This window comes from Chiroxiphia lanceolata, chromosome 15 (assembly GCF_009829145.1).
Source record: "Chiroxiphia lanceolata isolate bChiLan1 chromosome 15, bChiLan1.pri, whole genome shotgun sequence".
NCBI classification, from domain to species: Eukaryota; Metazoa; Chordata; class Aves; order Passeriformes; family Pipridae; genus Chiroxiphia; species Chiroxiphia lanceolata.
The window spans coordinates 19166648-19184588 of NC_045651.1; the positions used below are offsets into that span (position 1 = coordinate 19166648).

General features: G+C 38.7%; 1 long non-coding RNA gene across 1 annotated transcript in view; it reads right to left on the reverse strand.

The window, feature by feature from the left end:
• Positions 1 to 14667, reverse strand: part of LOC116794451 — a 73772-nt gene extending 59105 nt beyond the window's left edge. The window contains exons 1-2 of the long non-coding RNA XR_004359804.1: positions 14343 to 14667; positions 1881 to 2012 (exon numbers count right to left, since the gene is read on the reverse strand). This is a non-coding gene — a long non-coding RNA (uncharacterized LOC116794451). The remainder of the gene's footprint in view (positions 1 to 1880; positions 2013 to 14342) is intronic.
• Between the last annotated feature and the right edge of the window lie 3274 nt (positions 14668 to 17941).

Here is a 17941-nt window from a genome sequence, read left to right on the forward strand (position 1 = left end):
TCTCCACTCTCTTTCTTCTCAGCTTCCAGACAAGAATATCATTACAAAAATTCTCAACTTTACGCAAAAAGGTATAAAGAACCTTCCAACTACCCTCCTCAGCACACGGAATATCACAGAAGCACCATTTAAATACGGTGACACATTCTCTTCAGTCACCCCTGTGTCTTTCAAACCCTTTTCAAACATGTTAATTCCCATTTAGTTGTTCTCATTACGCTCTGCCTCAGTAACAGTTGTTACAGTAATCTGTTACCGTTGATATAGATAAGACTCAATACTTGAGCCACTCAACTGCACTTTGCCCAAGATGCTACTTTTCTGTGGGTTTTTTTCAGGAGCTATACATACAAACTACAGTGATACTCATTGTGCATATAAATAACATTGATTTCTGCTATACTTGAGCCAATGGCATGGGAGACATACATACACAGAGGTTGCCAGCCCACCCCTCAGTCATCAGGCAAGAAATCATGGACAGAAGGGATATATGGCAGGAGCGTAGGCAGGAGCAGCAGGGAATGAAATAATGCATGAATACACTGACATCAGTGATGGAGTATCTTCTTCCACATGAGAAGCACAAATTAGAAGCTCATCCTTTTCAGATCAAAAGGTTTTAAAGCACTATTTCAGAGACAGCCAATGGTCCAATAATCTGGTGGTTCAAGAGGGAAATATTTTTACTGCCCACTGAATTAATCCCTACCTCGAATTACTCATCATAGACCAGGAAAATAGCTCTCTGTTAAGGAGACCTCTGCATGGGGCATAATATTGCCTGCCTGTTCACCTGTATTTGCTTCCCAGAACTCATGTTGCAAAGTGACTGCCTCAGTGTCTCCTCTCAGCAACCTTCCAGGACAGCTTTTATTTTTTTGATCCAGAAATGCCTCAAAGAACGACCTTGAGGGGATGAATACAACAAAAGAATAATCCCTAAAACACCTAAAAAACCAAAACTGTAGGGAGATAGCAGGTCTCTCCAGAATAGGTTTTATAGCTTCTTTTAGGTAATTTGAGGTTCAATGATGAGTAATACAACAACAAAATTGGTCCAGGTGCACACAGAGTAATAGACTCTATTGCTGAATAAGCGATAGTGCATGCAGGGATACATTCACCTTTGAAATTAGATCTTGAAAGTCTCTTACCATGCCTAGAACTTCTCATCCCCTCAGTAGCTGCTAATTAATCTATCAGTTAATTTTCTTTCTTTACATTTGTTCCAAAATATATAAACACTAGCCTACATATTACACATGAAGATATTACTAAAAAAAGAATGCCATAATGAAAATAAAGCAACCTGGCATCTTGAACTCTCTTTAAATTTGTCGTGTCATACCCTTCCACAAAATGAGACGTTATAAATTTGCCAATTTATCCAGGCATCTGTGCCAATTTCTAAGCATTAATCCTAACATACCTCCCCATGAAGTATTAATCTCATCATAGATTACTGCTCAACAACTTTATCATATACTTCATTTATATCAGTTAGGTTCTTTGAGTGATCTACTCCAGAATGTAGGTTTTTAAGAAAAGAAAAATCTAATAGAACAGTCTCAGGTGTAGGCTTTTATTTTCCCCTGCTTTTCTTTAGATATTGCTTTAACACAGAAATTACTACTTATACATTACCATCTAATATACTAAGGGCAGTATGTCTTTCCATTTCCAAATGCCTCAGACACAGACCCTTGTTCTGCAGGTGTGGTATCTGTCTCTTGGAAAGCTCACCTTCCCCACTGCTGACCAGTGTCACTGTGTCACCCTGGGGAGTCCAGACATCCCTTCAACCAGGCCTTATCCTGCACTTGAAGGCTGGAGAGTCACAATTATCTCTCCTGTGGATCATTTCCAGAAATACTTACCTTGGTATGCCGCTGATAGGTTCAGGAAGGCTGGCCATGCCAGGCTGCAGTCTGGCTTTCTTTCTGCCAAGTCAGTTGCACTCATTTTGAAGGATGTTCTTTGTACACAGGATAGAGATTGTGCTGGTTTTACTGCAAAGTCAAAAGTATTAACTAATTATTTTGGTTACTCATTATCCTGCTGAGACAAATGTTCTAAAGAACAAAAGGCAGAATGCTAATCTAGAGTGAGTTTTGAGCATTACTCAGGGAATTTAAGTACTATGAAAAGATCTTCTGAAATCAGAAATGCTGCCTGGTAATAACAGAAGAAGGGACTTGCTCTCCAATTACCAGACATGAATTTGAGAAATTTGTCTTCCAAGGCACCATGACTTTGCAGTTCATTACACTCTCAATGACTCATATTATGAATATGTTCTTTTAATCGCTCTGTATTGTCTTGACCCTCACATTAAGAGGATCATTCATTCTTTCAAGATAGGGGTTACCCTTGTGTTCGCAGAGTACTGCCTTAATCTAAGCGCACTTGCTGAATCCAAATTCTAGCAGATAATGAGAATTCAAGTGAAGAGCACAGCTACAGAGGCTAATAATCTAGAGTGGGAAAGACAATCCACATGAAGTACAAAAGAGAGCTGACAGAAACAACAGATTAAAAGGAAGATTTATGTGATCATCATAGCATTAGAGCTTTCAAGTTCTCTTTTGTATTGATATCACAGGTTTAGTATCATATGGGGGGAGTCCTCATAACTATACACCTGAAATAAACGGCCCTGACTGTGCTACCCATTGAAAAGTATTAGAATTTGCAAACTGTATAGTGCCTTACCATTTCTCACTAGAGTTATGTATAGGAAATGTACAAATCAATACATGATATATCTTATAGAAGCACTAAGCCTTAGGAGGGCTTTCAGCATGTTTGGCACATGTGGTATGGCTGACTGAATGCATTCAAAATACTGAGCACTAAACATGCAGATTGTCCATTAAAATTTCATGTTTCCTGAGACGTTAAAAATCTCACTCCAACTGATTTTCATAGATCAATATCAGTATGTGTTGAATCAGTCCTGTTCTCTGTTTAAAAGCTGCTACAAACCACTGATTTATACAGGCACTTTGGGTTTTCAGTATAATAGAAAATTATTTATGTACATACCGAACAGGTCAAATTTTATTTTCGAGAAAGTTTTCCAAAAACACATATGGAATTATGCATCCATTGTACTCCCTGACATTCATTGGGGTTTAGAGGATGAGCTCCCTGGAAAACTCCCTCTGCTAGGATTCATACAGAGGTGCTGTTCTAATGAAATCCAAGTGGTGAGCTTAATGATATCTTGGCTAAGGAGTAAATCCTTTCAAATTTCCACAACCGGGCATGCATCCCAACAGAGACTAAAGCATGATAGGAACTGGTTTTCAGTGAACCACAGAGAAAGCTTTTTTTGCACAGTTAGCAGGTGGAACTCCACGTGACTCTAACACTGCCTGCAGACTTTACAGTACCTATCAAGTCAAAAACTGTGCACTGAAATTACAAGGGCATGTCAATAGTCTATACTGGGTGAGAATTAAACAACAGTAAAGAAGATTTGGTGACAATCTATACCCAGCACATCATAAGTAGGATCCCAGTGTCATGTTGGACTTACTACATCTATCTATCTCTCCCTATATATATCTACAGAGAAACATTTAATGGAATTTCCCACAGGAACCATGGAACAGGAACCCACCTGTTTGGGTGGGAAGGGACCTTTAAAGGTCACCTAGTCCAACCCACCTGCAATAAGCAGGGATATCTTCAACTACATCAGGTTGCTCAGAGCCCCATCGAACCTGACCATCAATTGTTCCAGGAATGAGACATCTACCACATCTTTAGGCATCCTATTTTAGTGTTTTGCCATCCTCATAATTAAAAATTACTTCCTTATATCAGTAATCAGTGATAGGACCAGAGGTAATGCACACAAATGGAAATACAACAAATTCTGTTTAAACATAAGGAAGAAGAAAAACATGTTAATAGAGGCCTGTTTATGACAACACATAGTATAAACTGATGATTAAACAAGCTTGCACATATGGTAAATGAAAATTATACAGAAATCAAAATTCATGCATATATCTATAAAGATAAATTGAGCAGTGTGTAATTCTAGAGATGCTTTTCCTTTCTTTTGGAAATTGTCTACTTCGCTTTGAATGATAATATGATGTAACTAAAGACAGCACCAAAAGCAGTGCTGTTCTGAAAGACCAAGGAGGCAGGCACAAATTTAAAGCAGCAAATTTAAATCATGACTAAAAGCTTCCTCTTCCCTCCCACCACTACCATTTAAATTCTGTTAGTACAAGCTGTAGCCTCACATCATGTAATGCTGCTGTGCACAAACAGTCTCTCCCTCCCTTTTGTTTCAATAAATACTGAACCTGCTCCTGAACACTGCCCTTTGCTAGTGAAGTCCAATGCAATGGAAGAAGCTACCATGTTCATATATGACACCTGAGATCCAAATTTAGGAAATTAGCCTTGTTGAAAGTCTGAGAACGTGTTAGAGTCCATTGCAAAGGACTGAACCATGAAAATGCAGTGGAAAGAACTTTTGTGAACAAATACCACAATCACCCAAGGTACAACAAAAGGTAATAATGGAGATTTACAGTACTCAAGACAACCTTCAGAAACAGAATGAACAATACAACATTGATTAATCTGTAAACTATGGTGGCGACAAGTCTTACAGATTCATATGCACATACAGGACACAGGAAAAAGCAATCAGTGCAAAGACTGTTGTACATTTAATCAACAGAAAGCAATTGAAATGCAGCTTGGAAGAAAACTACCATGGTATAGTAAGAGTTAATGAAACTCGGGAAAGGAAGGTGACTGGCTAGTAGAATAGAAACAAACAGACTCATAGAAAACGGAGTTCAATGGTAAAGTGCATATGACTGGAAAAAAAATTACGAAGAGTGGCAGTTCCACAAAAAATATGAATGGTGCAAGAACAAGCATAACCTATTGCAATATAGAAGCTGGAAATAACTACATCAGAAGCTTCTCACCAGTGTCAAGCCAAAGCAGGAAGCACAGAGGAAGTGGAAATAGGTCAATTATACTAAAATAGGAGGAGCGTGTAAAAGAAAACTAGAAATGTCAGAGCATATGATGGAAAGAAGCCAGTAAAAAATTCAAGACCGACAACAAGAACCAACATTCAAGACCAACAAGAAATCACTGCAGATGTTAGGGGTAAGAGAATTAAGTGGCAGTCTAATAATGATTGCAGAAAGCAAGCTATCAGATTGCCAGGACAGCTCACATGCTGCATGATATTTCTGCTTTAAAGTGTTAACTGCAAGCACATGGTTAGAACAATTAATACTGCAGAGAACAATAAATTTTCACTTCGGAATAAAGAAAAGCAGATTAAAACAATTCAGTTACTCATATTGACTGATGAATTCACTGAACTAGCTGCAACAAATCAGGTACATTAAAGCTCATTAGATAGCTGTGAGGAACTGAAAACCTAAAAATGCAAATTGCAGTGTCTATCATTAAAAGGAAATACAGGACACATAAACCAGTCACCTTTGAAAGTATAATTGAATTAATTCAATTTTCCCTCACCCCCAAACTGATCACAAATAACAAGGCATCTGAAAAATAAAAAGGTTATGCCCAAGAACTGGCATGGATTAGTCCAGGACAAATCATGTCAAACTAATTTTCTAATTTTCTTCTATGACAGGGCAATAGATCTTGTTGATCAGGAAAAAATATTGTGCATATCAAATTCTTTAGAGCTTTTGACACAATATATTCTATTAGGTGAACCAGGGAGGCACAATCACAACAAAAGTAATAAAGAATAGGTACAAAAATGCTTGGGATCACTGAGCTTATGAAATAGTGTAGTGGGTTTCTGTGGCTGGGTTTTGGGGGGCTGGGGGTGGGCTACAGGGGTGGCTTCTGTTAGAAGCTGCCAGAACCTTCCCCTGTCCCATGGAGCTCATGCCAGCCGGCTCCAGGACGGGCTTCCTGCCGCTGGCCAAGGCTGAGCCAACCAGGAGTGACAGTAACACCTCTGGGATAACATATTTAAGAACAGAAGGTTGTGGCACAGAAAGAATTCCAGCCAGGGGAGAGCAGAGTGAGAACATGGCAACAACAAAGTAGACCCCAAGGGCAGGGCAGAAGGAGGGGCAGGAGGTGCTCCAGGTGCTGGAGCTGAGGCCCCCCTGCAGCCCGCGGGGCAGAGCAGGGTGGGGCAGCTGTGCCCCTGTGCCCCTGGGGGAGCCTCGGGGTGCAGAGACCCCCCTGCAGCCCCTGGGGGAGCCTCGGGGTGCAGAGACCCCCCTGCAGCCCCTGGGGGAGCATCGGGGTGCAGAGACCCCCCTGCAGCCCCTGGGGGAGCCTCGGGGTGCAGAGACCCCCCTGCAGCCCCTGGGGGAGCATCGGGGTGCAGAGACCCCCCTGCAGCCCATGGAGGCTCTCATGCTGGAGCGGGTGGGTGCAGGAAGGAGGCTGTGACCCCGTGGCAGGCCCAGGCTGGAGCAGGGTCCTGGCAGGGACCTGCAGCCTGTGGAGAGGGAAGCCCAGGCTGGAGCAGGTTTTTCCCGGGTAGGACTCGTGGCCCCTGTGGGGGACCCACGTCAGTACAGCTCATTCCTGAAGGACTGACCCCATGGAGGAGTGACCCATGGGACAGCAGTTTGGGAAGAGCTGCTGCCCGAGGGATGGACTCACCCTGGAGAGGTCCATCAAGGACTGTCTCCCGTGGGAGGTACCCCATGGGAGCAGGGGAAGGACTCCTCTCCCTGAGCGGTGGCAGAAACAACAACTGACCATAACTCCCATTCCTCGTCCCCCTGCACCGCTCAGGGAGAGGAGGGAGAAAATGGAAGGAAGGAGGGGTGGGGAAACGTGTTTTTAAGACTGTTTTATTTCTCACTCTTTGCTCTTATCCTGTTAGTAATAAATTTAAATAATATCCCCACTTTGAGTCTGTCTTGCCTGTGAAGGTGATCAGTCACTGACCTCTCCCAGCTCTTATCTCAACTCATGAATCCTTAGCTGGCTTTTTTTCCTTCTCTCTGTCCAGTGGCAGAGGGGAGTAAGGGCTTTAGTGGGTACCTGGCATCTGGCCAGGATCAACCCACTACAGATATTAATGGTTTACTATGAAATGGTAAAACACATTCCCCAGAGATACAGAGTTCTATTTGTGGGTCTGGTTCTATTTGATATTTTCATTGTTAGTCTAACTAAAGGAAGAGAAACTACACAAATATACATACTCACAATAAATAATGTGAAAAATCCTTGTCACAATGGTTCTCCTCTAGTCACAGTGGGCAAGGCTTCAGCAAGACCACTATTGTCTCCATTAAGCAAATGAAGCTGTCAACTGTGCTTTAGCAAAGACATGGAGGTAGGTAACTGGAGATTTAGGAAACATAACAAAAGAAAGAGTAAAAGAGCAGGGAATGCTTCAACTTGATAGTTACAGTAGATAAGTGAAAGAGTAATGGGCTTAACACATCGGTTTAGAGATTGAGAAGAAACTCTGGTAGTAATGAAGGAACAGTGAAATCAATTGCCTGGGGTAGCCATGGTACAGTTATCGTTGGAGGATTCTATAAACAGGTTATAGAGACATTTGTCAGGAAGTACACAGCCACAATTTATTCTGCCTTAAGGGTCTCCCAGACTTCTTTTTCCAAGATTCTGCCATCCAGAATAGTCATTAACTTAACAGATAAGGTACACAAAATAAGAGTTCTGGCATCAAGTTTCTGCTCTTATCTAGATAAATAAATATTTAACAAACACTTCTGCTCCAGACTTGCATGCTGATCACCTGCATCTGACACAAGAGGCCCTTGCTCCTGAGTTACCACCTCACTGGGAATCTGAGGTGTTCTCTCATTTGTTTACCTACAAGAAATTTCTGTCCCTGAAAGATGTCACAACAGACTTTTCATTTGAACTGATGTGAATTTTATGCATATTCTTGTAGTTAATGAATTGCCCCACAGTAAAAACTATTTAGGCTGTGATTCTTTCCCACCTGACTTTACGCATCGAACTTGCAGCTTCCTGTACTGATTTGAACCTCTTGCAATAGGGCAAACATCTCAGCTGGTATGTCAGAGTTCAGCCAACTTTCTTGGACTTAGCAGACCAACTTTCATGTAGCTACACATGGGTGGGACGAATCCCCAAACTGAAAAACTGCTTACACACATTTCTTTGCAAAATTAAGTGTCCTAGTCTGGCCTTTAACATTTTTAGCTTACATTTCAGTTCTATCCAACAGAGATGATAGCTTGACACCTTAAAGTTATTTTATGCATATTCTGATTGTATTAACTATTTTTAGCTGTCTTTTTTAACTGTGTGAATAAGCATATTTTGCCAAACTGCAAAGTTCAGCAATGCTTTTAAAGGCATAAGCTCCTCTGAGGTTTAATGCAATCTTTTTCCAAGTAGTATGATTTCAATCCAAACTCCAAAATATCACCATTTCACTTTGTGCTCTCAAGGCAACAAAAAGCATAACCCCCCCCCCCCAAACCCCTCATTACTTCAAACTTGACAAGCCTCCTCTATTATTAATGTGATGTAAAATTTCTCCCTGATCACCATATTCTGAGCATACCTAGCAATGATATTCCACCCTTAATAGCTAAGAGTACATGGCTTTGAATGGAAGTAGCTTAGAGGTTTCATTTATTTTAAGTCGTCTGGGAATGACAGCATTGCAAGCTACATAAAGTTTGCTGTGTACAGGCCAGGCTAGAACAACCCTTGTTCTTCAGAAATGGCTTACAAAGGCTGGGCTGGAACGAGCCTTTCTGAGTCCAAATGCTGTAATATGCAGCACACACTGCTCTTCTCCCTTGCTGCAAAGTGAAAGTCATGAACGTGCTTGTTGAGAAACAGCATCTGGAGGCTATGGAGGAGAATGTGATTACACCAAACTGATGAGGAAAGGTAAACCCAGCATATACAGTGATTGAAGTTAATGAAACCACTAAAATGTAATCACTGTCTAGGAGGGTTTTAGCAAGGAACAATGAAAGGAACAGTTTGTGGCAGTGCCAGATCGGTGGTAATACGGGAACCCCAAATATGACATCCACCAGAAAGGTTCCATATCCTGTATGATAGAATGTTATTACTGTAATTTTTACAGAGGAAAACCATCGAGTAAATACAGAGAAAACTTGACTAATTCTTTAAAAATTATTTTTAAAGGAGAATTTAGACAGATTCAAATATGAAAAAGAATGTAATGTTATCTTGCAGTTCTCTGTTTGGTAATATAAGCCAGAAAATCAATGGGTAATCAAGAATCGTTCTGCAGCTCCATGAGCCCTGAGATTATCCTTTCAATATAACTAAGACATAGGAATATCTTCCTTGAAAATATTAAACGCAGTAAAATTCCTTTCTTCTGCAGAACTACAAACATTGTTCAGATACTGCAAGAGGATATTTTCATAGTTTGTATTGTAATGAAAACAATCATAAAAACTTCAGGCAGCTTCCAAAGTAACTCCTTATGGATTCATCTTATTCAGTAAACTGTTCTTCCAACAGTATTTAATGTATAAACAAAAGAATCTGAACGGGTCCTACAACATTAACACAAAGAAAAAGGTTTCATTTGCTGTTATGACACACCTATGAGCAGCATTTTAACATCTCACAGCTGTGAATTCCTTTAGACAAAAATAAAAGGGTGTCATTTCAAGCAAATGTGGGCAGAAAACTCTTCAATTTATGTTACTATCTGCAAAATGCTTTAGGAAACCCCTTCATCTTCATGCATATTTCTTTATGGTATTATTCTTTAATTATCTCAAATGTAAACATTACAGAAAGGACTAATTAATTAGAAAACCTTTTACACTAGACACTTGATGTCTAGAAAAATTAACAGTTGTTCTTTAGAGGGTCTGAGATCTGATGAAAAGAGGTAATTTGAATTAGCTGCAGATAGTTCACATTAGTGGATAATTAATTTTCTTCATATTTTGTCCTAGATCTCATTATGCAAGACTTATAAACATGTCTGTGCTAGTGAAAAGATGTCAGAATTCAGGTTAGATTATGAATCCTCAGAAAAAAAACCCCAGAACCACAAGCATAATCATAAAGCAAAACCAGAAAGAAGAAACTTACTGAGAATTCAAAGCATTATTCTGTAGCAGTTTAAAAAATTTCTATTGGAAATTAAGGGAATATGACCCTCATCTCTGAATGTAAACTAAGATCTATGGGACTTCCAAACAGCAAAGGCAATATTCTGCTGTTTTAACCCGATAGCTACAATAATGAAATAACAGGAGTATTATTCTTAAAACAGAGTAGCACACTGTATTTTATTTATTTATGTGTTTATATGTTTATAGTGTTTCACATAACAATTTATAGCACCAAGACATTTCTGTATTCAAGGGGTGGGTTTTCTTATATTTGCTTATTTATGTTAAGATAAAAAAATTTTGCCTAATAAAAATTACATTCTATTGCACAGGATATATGTAATAACATACTTAATTTTTATCTTGAAAACAGGCACTATTAGAGATGAGTTCTGATTGCGACAAAAACTGAAAAAGGGGTTGCCAGGACATATCTTGTGGGGAAAAATGTCATTAGCATGTCAGCACGTGTCCTACTCAAGCATTAGTTTGGGGAGTGGTAGTTGGGATATAGCACTACTGATAATTCAGATTTAATTCCAAATCATCTGGATGCTGACCACATGATCAGCAGTGTCAGCCCTCATTTAGTTTCTATCCTAAGAACACAGTGCGAGTTTGTTTAACCAACCAGCTGCATGGAGATGGGCTAAAGGATGAAGGTGGAGCCCTACTGCTGCTTACACCATCAAGGAGGTAGAGCATGAAGTGGTGCAGCATATGCTGGTCACTCACTGTATAAAACTAAGCACTGTAAAATTTTCCTGGGATAAATGCAAAGGATTTGCTTCACTTGAGCCCAGAAGAAGTCACTGGGGTATACTTAGGCTTATATTCAAAGGCCTCTAGATCATTTTTGTGGATACCTTGGGCCTCCACATCCTCAAGAAGTTGTTTTTAGAGATTATCTTCTTACACACCATCCATACAAACAAACATGATTACCAGTGGTTTTAAGTGCCTCTTAAACTTCAGTACAGTATTTACTAGATTCAATTTCAGATCTGGAATTCTGCTCCTTGCTGGTTTGAAAGCAAGTGTGTTCAAAAGTCTCAGGCATCTACTGCATATGAAAACCCCAAAAGCTGTAGAACTACTTAAAAGCAATTCAGGCATTACAGACTGCTTTAGAAAGGCAGATTTTTTCTGCCAAAAAAATTTAGAAATCTTATCCAAAAAAGCAAAGCAAGAAGATCTACTTGGAAAGAAGATTGATCTTATGAACCTGAAAGACAAGGGAAGTTCTGCAGATTCCTACAGATATATGAAAATTATTTTAAAATAACTACACTGTATTCTTGAAAGATAATTATGCCGACATTGGAACAGCTACTGTAGCTTTCTGTGCCTACACAACATCTGTCTCAGGCACTGAAATAACCATATTGAAAACAACATAATGCTTCTGCTTTCAGAAATAAACCTCCAACCCAAACTATTTACAATATTCTCTACTTTATCTAATCAAATTTAAATAAAAAAATGTGATTTCAACTTAATTGCTCTGCATTTTACTATGGTTTCACTAAAATTGTGGAGGCCTTAGATTTCAACGAAATAAACTTCTTACCAGTCTTTAACAATAACACTTCAGCTTTTTCAGCACTCTATTAAAAAAAAGATATAGAAAAGGTAATTAAGGCAACTTACTGTAAAAACAACTTCATTTTGCTTTATTGAAAATAAAGATACTTTTTAAATGCCAGCATAATTTACTCTGCCAAGTAAGGTTTGGAATTAGCAACATGACACTACTCAGTGAAATCTGGTGTAAGACTTCTACAACCTTCACTAAGTCAGCTTTAAGCTACAGGAGGAAGACAGAAGGTGGGCTAAACCAGAAGGTTAAATCAGAAATAAATGCAGCCCCTGCCTGGTTTGCAAGGAGACACGGGGAGAAACTGGGATGCAAAGTCAAACTATGTCTCTGAATCATTTTGAGCTGGTCTGGGGGAGACTTGGGCCTGTTTCAGTGCTCTAGCTAAATCTCTCACTTAATGAAAAACTTTTTGGCACATAATGTTTTGAAACTTGCACGAAACTCCTGAAACCTCAGGCAGTCATGGTGTGCCAACGAAAAGGAGAAAGTTCTTAGATTTATGTGCTTCTTTTTATGATGCTTTTGTGATTTTAACCTGATATGAATTTGGTTTCCTCTTTGTTGAGAGGAAGCAGACCCTTAAGAAGTTCAAGTACAAATTGTTGTGTTTGGAAGGTCAAATTCTTCAAAATTAAACTAATCCTCTAATTTAAATTTTTGGCAAATATTTAAGAAAAATACATTTCTTATATTTCTTTTGGAGGAGAGGATAGAAAGTAGCAAGTGTGTTTTCCACTCTGCAGTTCATTATTCAATTCTTTTTGCAAAGGAAAGTTTCTGCCTAATTGGGTTCAAGATAATTGACAACAACTCTACCAGATTTAAAGGATAAGCCTCTAACAGATGCAGAGCCTATATACACAAATAATTTTATCTACTTCTATATACATAATTTTTTAAGTGATTGGACAACAAACTGGAACCCAATTGGCCTTGAAAAACAAAACATTCAACTTGTGAATATTCTTGATCACATTTTTAAGAATACATAAAATTTTCCTATCAAAATAAATGTTTAGATTTAATATATTTTGAATATTTTCCTTTAATTCTTAACCAGCTATGCATTTGTCACAGATGACTTCAGTATTATCTGTCCTTTTTTAATCATACTTTATTTGGCATATTTATCACCATTACTTGAGACATTTTTTAGCTTCCAGAATATTTTGTTCACATAATTCCATGCAATGCCAATTATTTTTATATCTTTGCCTTTTGCTTCAGTACATATTTCTGATATATACTGACTCTCAATGATATCATAAATTATTTTTCACTAGAGGATGAAGATTTTTCATGATGCTTCTAATTCTTCATCAATCATTCTTTGATAGGCCATAACCATTTTTTCTTCTTCATGATGCCATTTCATTTTTCCCTCTCGATAAGCATTTGTGTTGAGCTCCAATTCAGAGTGAAAGCCCCATATAACTAATTCCAGTGATTTATTTATGATTTAATTTTGGACTTCATCATAAACAATGAGAAAATTAACTGCATTTCAGCTGGGACTTCCAGACAAATTCAAAGGAATCAGGTACTCAAATGTTACTGAATTTTAAAAGGAAATCTCTTTCTTGTCACAATTGTATCTTACCACTGTTCTGCACTTTGAGCCTAGCCCAGATCACATCTAGATGACTTTTAAAGATTTGTAGTACTTTCAGTGATTTTCAGTTAATCATGAAGGCTTGAGAGCCTGTCACACATAATATTGCAGCCCTGTGCCTCTCATTTACAGTATTTTCATGACTCTGTGGGCTGCTGGTGATTCCACCCATAGTTGTAGGTCTCCAAGAGGATGGGCTCTAATGAGATTGAGAGGCAAAGCAGAAAACAAGACCTAAACTCTCAAGACTACCAGAAAATCACCAGTCATATAAAACTGACTGAAAATCATCACAGGGTTTTCTCAATCTATTTACTGAATGATCTTTACAGATGGTTTTTAAGAAACACATTGATTAACTAGCCAGCTGACCATTTACTGAGCACCTTGTGCTTCAGATCTGTCAGACCTCCGCTACACATCTATTTGAAAATGTAATCCAGTTGCTATGGTTACAGCAAGCTCCCATAGGATGGCTGCATTTAGCTGGCACATCCCAACCACCCAGAATGCTAATGAAATGGAAGAGTCCATCTATATGCACTGCAATTCAAAGGTGTATTTTACAAATCTAAAATATTTGCACTTCGTCAACTGAAAATATAATTATCTTATTTTCCAATTAAAAAAACAAACTCCAGACTCTTTGCAGAAGCCTTTTCTCTTCGTTTGTCCTGTAGGTAGATTTCAATTTTTATGAAATTTTTTAAAAAACTGAGTTTAAATTATGTGGCTCAACAGAAATAAATATCTGTTTTTCTAAAACACAATTAAACAAATAAAGGTAATAGTGATTTCACATTAGTTATATACAATCGTATTAAACAGAAAAATTAAATGTAGCAGCTTTTACTTGGTTTTGGCCTTATACAGCAAAATTCATGAAAGGTACTCTATTGTGTGCATGTTTACCACACAATTTCAACTACAGGATAACATTAACCAATTCAGCCAATGGTGGTAATGGTAAAGTTATGTTTAGAAAGGACAAATATGAAATTATTTCTACCTGCATATCAGTTCTGCTTGGAGCCATTGGACTGCTGTGGGATATGTTGAAACCTCTGATATAGGTCCACTTGGGTGCTGATGATCTTGCAGGAGGTTTTGGGGTCATTACAGCTAAAAATCAGGGTCACCTTTTCTCAGGGATATATTTAAAATATATCTTCTTAGGAACATGCTCCAGAAACTATGGCTGTTGGTTATTACCATTTCTATTCGTGTCTGTTACCTGATGTTCTTTCGAGGAACTCTTACACAAAAATCCAGTTTGGATGTTGTGGTAGTTTGGGCTAGGCCTTCCTTGGTGACCAGTTTGTAGCCAAGGAAGGGTCCAGATTTACCCAGTATTCCCTACGATTTTTACGTAAGCCAGACTATAAGAAGAAAGGAGGAGAGGCCTTTGCTCTCTTTCCTTCTGGTGGCTTGGAGGTGCAGGTTCCCTGCTGCTGAGTCTGCCGTGTTGGGGAGCGAGGCCTGGTGGGGCCTTGTCGACCTTGGGAGGCGGAGGTTGCCGGCGATTGTCCCAGAGTGACTCTCCGTTGTCCCAAGGAGAGTAGTAAGATATCCTTTGCTAATTTCTTTTAGTTGCTAGATCTCGGGCTACTGATTGGGATATATACATATTTTATTGTGGTTTTGTTCCTTTTCCCTTCCCCCTTCCCTTTCCCTTGTGAAATTGTATATATATTTCAATTGTATATAACTGTAAATATATTTATATATATTGCTTTAGCTGTCTCTCTCTCTCATTTTGGGTTTTCTTGGTTGTTTTTCTCCCTCTTCTCCCTGAGGTTTGGGGTGGGGGGGGACTTCTTGTGGTAAGGTTTGGAGACTTGGCAGGGAGCCAGCTTCAAACCATATCAATGTTTAGAAAATATCTACATATACACACACACAGAAAGAAACCCAACAAAAAATATATATACACATATACACACACACACACATATGGGCATACCAAATGTTTCATTTCAGACCTACTGATGTTACTTGTGTCTTTATCATTTATTTGTTTGATGAACTCCTGCTAAAGGTGAACAAAAAAATTCCAGGATTCATATGGATTCCTCAAGATACATCTGTTGCCTTAGAGATGGCTGACTACAATTGTTATCACTGAAGCATCTGGGGATACTGCTCAGATTTAGCAGATTTTTTGAGAGGGATTGCATACTAGGAATAGCCAGAGTCTTAAAATAAATATAAATTTTAAGCTTATAGAATCTTACACTTAGGAAATTGTATATGCAGGTGAAAGACTCAGGTTCCATATCACAGTATATTTGTATATAAGCACTAGGAGAAAATAGTTTTTCTATTATCCTGTAACTGTCTTTCACTGAATCTCTGCACTATATTACAAATAAAAACAGAAGTGCTGAATGCCCTGAAAAAGGAAGTATTGTTTTGTACAAATCTATAAAAAGATTTTTCTTTAAAAATAAAAAACCTCAACAGAGTAAAAAATAGAAGCAATAAAAATATTTCACTATTCACATGCAACATCATTAATCCTCTGCTGATTTAAGACACTACTCATAAGAAAGGCCATTATGTTACATCTCCACTTGAAATATTACAGTTTTGTGAATATTCTAGATCAGAGGTCTAGAGAAAGCATCGAATTATCTTAAGTTGAATGGGTAGATTTAATATGCCTGCAGAGTGGTGTAAAGGGATACAGACTGGTGCAGGGATATATATCAGAACATGCCAAAACAAAATAATATCTGAAAAGAGCATATCTAATGCTTTGTGAGAAAGTGTTTATTACTGACTATTTACCTGCTAGTTGCCTTTGGAGCAGGAAATGCAAAACTGGAATGCAGCCTCTGCCTGCACAGAAAGCTTGTGCTGCACTTAATGGCATATTCCAGACTTTTTAACCCTTGCACCTCTCTCCCTCTTTAAACTCAGGAACACTGAATCTGGTCAGAGGAAGTTTAAAATGTATGTGAGTACAGTGCACTCTTCTGCTTATCTTGGTGCTAAGAGCAGTGCCTCTGAACACCTAGAGGAAATAGTTATGAAATTTCAGAGGGCATAAAAAGGAAATGGACAACTCGCTGCCTTTTTCATATAACCCAGTCTTTACATGAGCAAGACACTTACTAAATGGCCAGTCGCTGCCTGCTTCTCCCATTGTCTGCACTTGTAACTTCCTTCCCCCTGTACACAGCTATGCACTTTATTATTGAAATTATAACCTGAAGGTCTTTTAAATATACAGCAGTGCACAAATGCCTGCTAAGTAGTGGGATGTAATATTATGGAGAGTTAAGGTAGCTAATAACAATAAGTTAAACAAACAGTGTTGAATCATTGTTGTCCCTTGTGTTCATAAGTTATAGGGTAGATATAGTTGTTAGTGTAGCACAGCACAGGGAATTCTCAGCTAATAAAAATTCACAAAGGCCTTAGGTGAAGTTTGTAGAAACGTGACTGAATTTGCACTGATGCCCCAGCTGAAGGTGATGTTGGTATGGTAAGGGCCAGCTAACATATCCCTGAAAAACTAACTTAAATATAGAAGGGCTTCTTCATAAATCTCACTTTTTCATTGCCTTTATAATTTTTCCTGCCCATCAGCTACCTTTTTTTTTTTCCTATTCTAGTGACTGTGTATCTCCCACTATTCAAGAGGAAGATGGGTCAATCTCTTCAACATTCCCTAGTTCAGATTTTCTTCCAGCCTACTCAAGTTCAAAGGATATTGTAACAACCAACTGAGGGCTGTACTCAGAGGCTAGTATCTCTATTTATCTTCATACGTTTCACTGGAAAATGGACACAAAATGAAGAGTATTTTGTCCTCAATCACGAACCTTCATAAACTGTGGTAACTAAACACCTAAAATTCCTGTGAAGCTTAGAAGATGCTCAGAGACTTGCCCATTGAAGATGGTCAAAGTGGCTACCTCTGTAGGAGGCCTCATATGCCTTCAGTTCCTCCTTTTTAGCACCTCTAAGCTTCTTGCCAGCCATGCACCTCGTCAAAATTATCAGGCATAAGGGGGCATGACACTTCCCCAGTAACTGACTTTAAAGGTGCTGCAGCTCCGGAGCTCCTGAGTTTGTGGTTTACTTCTCTACAATGCAATTTACTAACTTCATCCACAGAACAGACAACTGTGATCCTTCTCTTTCCCCAGATTTACAAATGAAGTGACTAAGTTCTACAAAGTTGCTACAAGCAAAATTAGGAACATTATCTAGGTCACTAACATGACAGGGCCAACTCTTACACATTCAGCTCTTGCTACATGTAACAGACAGATAACATACAAATGCCAAAAATTATGGTTCGCCATTGTTTCTGCCTGTCAAAAACTTCCTACCAAAACTTCTGTGTCAGTTTTCCACCAGAAGTTCTCACCAAAGTTTCCCACTGGAGTTTTCCTGCCAAAAGATCCTGGTATTGTTCATCCTTATCATATCTCTACGAACATCTGAACAGGGCTACGTGCCAAAACACCAGACTACCTCCTTTGAACACTATAAAAGCTGAAGAGAAATTTGGGAAGATCAGGGAAAGAGGAGTGGGAAAGACAATTGGCTTTACCAGCTGAGAGCTTCTCCCCGCCTCGCCCTCACCTTTTTTTT